General features: G+C 39.7%; 1 long non-coding RNA gene across 1 annotated transcript; it reads left to right on the top strand.

The window, feature by feature from the left end:
* Positions 1–5,452: 5,452 nt before the first annotated feature.
* LOC115629412 lies at positions 5,453–5,829 on the top strand. Its single transcript, XR_003995904.1, has 2 exons — positions 5,453–5,630; positions 5,694–5,829. It is a non-coding gene; the product is annotated as an uncharacterized LOC115629412 (long non-coding RNA).
* Positions 5,830–6,178: the final 349 nt, after the last annotated feature.

Below are 6,178 nucleotides of genomic sequence, written 5' to 3'. Positions count from 1 at the left end.
CTCCAATTAGCATATCAATTTTTTGCGGCTTATGGAATTGAGGATCGGCCAATTGAATATTTTTGGGGACCCTCCACCCGCTGGTGTTCACCGCTTGATCGGGATGATAACCAGAAATCGATCCCAAGATCCAAAAATCTGCGGAAAACTCGCTACAATTGACACGCGACTTCACCACTGTATGAATTCTTTTCTTGGCACGCGCATTGGTGTCTCCAATGCCGCGCAAGACCATACACGTATCCTCTCGTCTGAGCTGTAGCTTTTGAGCTAGATCCTCAGTCACAAAGTTGACTTGTGACCCAGAATCTAACAATGCTCTTGCTAAAACGAAATCGCCACTTTTCGTTTTAACGCTCACGACTGCTGTTGCAAGAACCACTCTATCCGAAGCAGTCGCATGCATGGCATGCGAAGTGGAAGAGCTATCTTGAAGATGTGGTGGCTGAGAGGGTGGTGGTAATGCAAGATTTGTGCTAGCAGTATAAATATGTAGCAGTGTGTGATGAGAACGTTGGCACACGCTACATTTCTTTGCCTTACACTTCGCTACTGTGTGGCCTCGTCGGAGACAGTTTATGCACAAAGGCGCACCTTTAGCGAAGTCAAACCTTTGCTGCACTGACAAGGCAATATATGCCTGGCAATTGCCAATCGAATGGTCAGCTGAATTGCAAAACTGACAAAGGTTATTCTGTTCGTTTTTGGCAGCAACGAACGAATGATTTATCCTGCTAGCATTTTTTACTTTTTGAGTCTGAGTGTTATTGCTCGACTGGCTGCCCTTCGCTTGAGCTTTACTAGCTTCTTCAGCAACAATATGCTGGTAGCGTCTGTTAAGAGCAGTCTCACAATCTCGCCATAGTGGGAGCGTTGTGTAGTCGAGCTGCTCTTCCCACTTCTTTTTTGTGGTAGGATCGACTTTGCCCATAACTAAATAAATTAAAATGGCATTAGCGATTTTCTTGTCGTCACCAATTGACAGAAGTGAGTCATAGGTGGCCGACACTGTGTCGATCAGGCTTCTCAAAGCTGACGCAGATGGCTGGGAAATCTTTTGCAGATTGAAAAGTGTCGATATGTTATCGAAAAATATTAGGCAGTCATTATCGTACACCCGCTTTAGACTTTCAATGGCTTTGCTATAATTGTCTTCCGTCACTTGGAAGGCGCGAACTGTGCCTAAAGCGTCACCAGCCAAACATGATATTAAGTGATTGAATTTTTCAATATCATGCAGTGTGTCATCATTGTGAACAAAAGTTTCAAAAAGACTCATGAAATTTTTAAATTCAGAATGCTTGCCGCTAAAAGTTGGAAGAGCGACCGCTGGCAATCGACACCTTGGCTTTTTTGAAGTAGGCGGTGCAATACCGTTTGCCGAACTTGAATTGTCGATGCTTTTTCTTCTTAGTTTTTCCAGCTGGCCTTTTAATAAGGATTTGGTCATAATGCAAGTTTCTTCCAACTCTTCACGGTAGTCATCTTCTGTATCTTTTGCTTCAATTTTGCTTTGCAATATATTTGCAGTTTCTATATGAGTTGTTAGAAGCTCTAACCTGCATTCTAACTCGATTGGCTCTAACGAAATCGAGCCTTCTTTTAATTGCCGTTGCATACGACATATACTCCTCATACAGCCCTCGCGCTTCCTTTTAAGTTCTTCGATCAAGTCCTTACTCATATTGATTTACGGTTTTAAACTTTGATCGAACGAAAATTGTCGAGTGACAAACGAGAAATCGAAAATAATATGCTGTTCTCAGCAAGTGTAGGGGAGCGCAACAGATGGTCGTCTAGCAGTGCGAACGAAAACGAGAATAACTGCAGTTGACTGACCGTCGAAGGCAATACTTTTGGAAGCAGCAGCGAAAGTGGCGACAAACGAAAATAATAATTCTAATACAAATGGCTTGTGTGCGTTAGCAGAACAGCTAATTCTTATGCATGTATTATGCGAAGCGCAGGCAAACAAAAAATGCAGCAGCTTAAGCGCGAACACGACAGCAATGTATTAGCTAAGTTATGTATGCGAGTATGTCGGTATATATGTACATATGTAACAACGACAACGGCGAATTTGATGAGAACAACGAGAGCAAGCAACAAACGAAAACTGCCGACGGTTGGCTGAGATTGACGTGGGGGGGATGCCGTATGTAAAAGTGGCTATGTATATTTATGTTTGTATGTATGTATAACAAAATCAAACGACAATAAATTGGCACTTTAAATAATTGCCTATAGCGGTTCACTTTTATTTAATATTAGTACGACATGCGATTTATATTTGTGTTAATTATGCTCAACTATCTACCGTATTATATTATGGTCACGTATGTGCCAAAGGTTGAAAGTTGAAGGCCGAAATAAGCAATTCGCTGGTTAAATTCCGCTTTCAAACTTTAGCACAGTACCTGTGAAGTCGACTTTGGCTCAGGAACTTCCCTTTGGTCGACTTGACTCATCCTCCAATAATCCAGTGACGTGACAGCAACACACACAATCCCCAGTGCAGCAACAACAACACGTCCGACGCGGTTCCGCACAAATTAAAGTTTTTAATTAAAAAAAACAAGCAAGTCCCTGCTCGGGCGCCAATGAAAATTTATATTATTTTATATAAATTATTTAAACAAAGAAATATGGGACGCTTGCTTTTAATTTTATCTTTAATATCGAAAATGACGAAACGATACGGCGGCGATTGTGCTTATATTTAGTTCTATTTTACAACTGACTTCAAATTAGGCTTACATGCTAAACTAAGCCTAAGGCGGCGAAAAAAGGGCGCGAGGCGACGTCCGCAAACGGCCGCTCTCGCGCTCTCTTTTCGCCCTAAACTAAAATTCAAATAATTCTCTTAAACTATCTTAATCTAAAGCAGCATCTGCGCCAACAATATTTATGGCTATAACTTCTTGTTAAATCGGTCTATCATAGTGAAACTTGGCATACGTACACATAATAACTAACTGGGGGTATTTACAATTTTAGTTCGAAATTCCAAGAATTACGGGAGTTACGATTTGCGGGGTAGAGGGGGGAGGGAGGGAAATTCCAAAATATACATTTTCTGCGTATTCACATAAGACATCTGGGACTTTTTTTTGGTGTTCCTAGATCTTATAGTCTCCGAGAAATAGGCGATTATACGAATGGAATATCGGGAAAACCCCCATAGGGGGGAAGTGGGGGAAAATCAAAAAAATAAAACAAACTCGTATAGAATACACACATAACGCATCTTTGTGGAAAATTTGGTGTCTCTATCTCTTATAGTCTCTGAGATCCAGGTGTTCATACGGACGGACAGACGGACAGACAGACAGACAGGGCTAGATCGACTCGTCTTGTCACGCTGATCAATAATATATATACTTTGTGGGGTCTGCTATCAACGCTACAAATGTATTCTGAACAAATCTAAGAGTCATTTACCGTTAAGCTTATTTTGTGAGTGTATTCATGCGATTTACAAAAGCAGAAACACACCTTTTACATTCACAACAATCATATTTGGAATTGAAGACACAAATTAGTGTTGAATTAAGTAATTTAATACATACTTATATATGTATGTATGTATGTATGTACATGTATATAGGCGGATAACGCCTGCATGAAAAATTTAAATGTATGTACATATCAGTGTTGCCGAACGCTCCAATTTTGGCGGGACGTCCCGATTTATAAATCAAAATTAAATGTCCTGCGTCGGACTTTTCGGGGATAACTCGACCGTGCGTACAACATGCTGAGAAAGCACACAGTTAAGTCAGGACTGGCAGTCCGCCCGGTGCGTAACGAAGATATGTACATATGTATGTATGTACGTATAACCATACATAGGTCTTATTGTACTATATTTGCTTTTTGGAAAATGAACTCTTTAAATAACTTTAGAGAGCGTCGAAAGAAGAGCACATTTTACTTAGCCCAGCAAAGACGGGCAAGACCTGCTAGTGTTTCATATAACTCTTATATGTGATTACAGCATTCCCTGTGATATCCCAGTCGATGCAAATAATGAGGCTGGTTACGATAACGAAGCACAAAGTGGACAACAAGGAGGATCGGATTCACAATGAAATCGCATCCAGTCTGCGGCGTAACAAATAACAAAAACCAAAAAAGCCACTGTGGCGAAATAAAGAATTCCACTTATGTTCCTTTTTATATATTTATTTGTAACAGTTTTTAAAACAGGGAATTTTGTTGAACCAATTTTTCTAACAGCAGCCCCACAATCACTTCTGTGGACGATTTATGTGCCTCTGTAGACGATTTATACGCCTCCTTCGCAATATTTATACTCTGTACATGAAATGTACAAGAGTATATTAGGGTTGCGGGAGCTGAAAAATGTAACAGGCAGAAGGAGGCGTGGCAGACCCCACAAAGTATATATATTATTGATCAGCGTGACAAGACGAGTCGATCTAGCCCTGTCTGTCTGTCTGTCCGTCTGTCCGTCCGTATGAACACCTGGATCTCAGAGACTATAAGAGATAGAGACACCAAATTTTCCACAAAGATGCGTTATGTGTGTATTCTATACGAGTTTGTTTTATTTTTTTGATTTCCCCCCCCCCCCCCCCCACTTCCCACCCCTATGGGGGTTTTCCCGATTTTCCATTCGTATAATCGCCTATATCTCGGAGACTATAAGACCTAGGCACACCAAATTTTAGTCCAAGATGCTTTGTGTGAATACGCAGAAAATGTATATTTTGGAATTTCCCTCCCTCCCCCCCTCTCCCCCGCAAATGCGATTTTCTGTAACTCCTGTAATTCTTGGAATTTCGAACTAAAATTTTGCAAATACCCCCAGTTGGTTATTATGTGCCATGTCCGTATGCCAAATTTCACTATGATAGACCGATTTACCAAGAAGTTATAGCCATAAATATATTTGCTGCTGCAGCGCTGCTCAAGCGCTGCCCGCGGCTGTTGTTGATGTTGCTGTTTGGTTGACTGCGAAAATGCTTACACAGACACGAATAGATGCGCATAGGCATACATACACTCACACAGACGCAATTGCTATGTAAATGTGCAATTGTACACCCTTTACGTGAGTTCGAATACCGAGAAAGGTAAAATCGATCATTGAATTTTTTTTTATTTTCGTAATTTTTTTATTTTCTATAATTATTGTAAACATATGTACAGAGTATTTCAAAGTCGGGACACCCGACTTTAGCTTTTTTACTTGTTATTCTTGTTGGAGGCGCTAATAGGTTGCAAAAGAAATAAAGCAGCTGAAAATAGTATTTTATGTATATTTAATAAAACTAATTTTGATTGTTTTTCCAGTGCTTTATTTATTTTGAATTTTAAATGGAGGGGGCGCGGAAAAACATGCAGAAAAACCGAGTGCAGGGGGCCAATATTGTGACCGTGACTTCAGTCACCAATAGTTGGTATCGATAACTGTTGATGCGAACCACTAACCAGCGAAATGTGTGGGTAATAATTAAAAGCGGCAATTTTGAAATTCGATGTCGGGAACGCGCGTTCGTGGCGGTGAAGCTGATCGAATATGCGCCTGGTGACCTGGCGAAGATGCTAAGATATGCGCCTGCGCCTCTGAACTTGTCTTGTTGTAGGGCGCACTCTTTATATAGGTGAGTTGTTGTGTTATTGTCGTGTTAGTACAATTGTGTATTTACAACAAATACCCGTTCCAGATACCAATGCCAGGATTATCAACAAGTGTTTTACGGATACGTCTGCGCAGTGTGTGGTGTTATATGTGTAAATGTGGACATGCGTAAAAAAGAAATAAAGATGTGGCAGGCGTATGTTGAAATACAGTGAAACCAACAATTATTCGTACACTCTTTACTTTGGACTTTAATGGTCTATATCTTTGCAGTTATTTAATATAAACAAAAATTTTTTATTTCAAATGAACACTTAATATTTATATTTCATATTTTTAAAACAATAACAAACAATTTCATAATTGGTAATGGGAAAAACGTAATCTAATAAAAACAAGTAAAAAAGCTAAAGTCGGGTGTTCCGACTTTGAAATACTCTGTACATATGTTTACAATAATTATAGAAAATAAAAAAAATTAAGAAAATAAAAAAAAAATTTGATCGATTTTACCTCTCTCGGTATTCGAACTCACGTAAAGGGTGTATAATTGCACATTTACATAGCAAT

The sequence above is a fragment of the Scaptodrosophila lebanonensis genome, unplaced genomic scaffold (genome assembly GCF_003285725.1).
Source record: "Scaptodrosophila lebanonensis strain 11010-0011.00,11010-0021.00 unplaced genomic scaffold, SlebRS2 tig00000145-arrow-arrow-pilon, whole genome shotgun sequence".
Lineage (NCBI taxonomy): Eukaryota > Metazoa > Arthropoda > Insecta > Diptera > Drosophilidae > Scaptodrosophila > Scaptodrosophila lebanonensis.
This window is presented reverse-complemented; position numbering and strand designations above follow the sequence as displayed.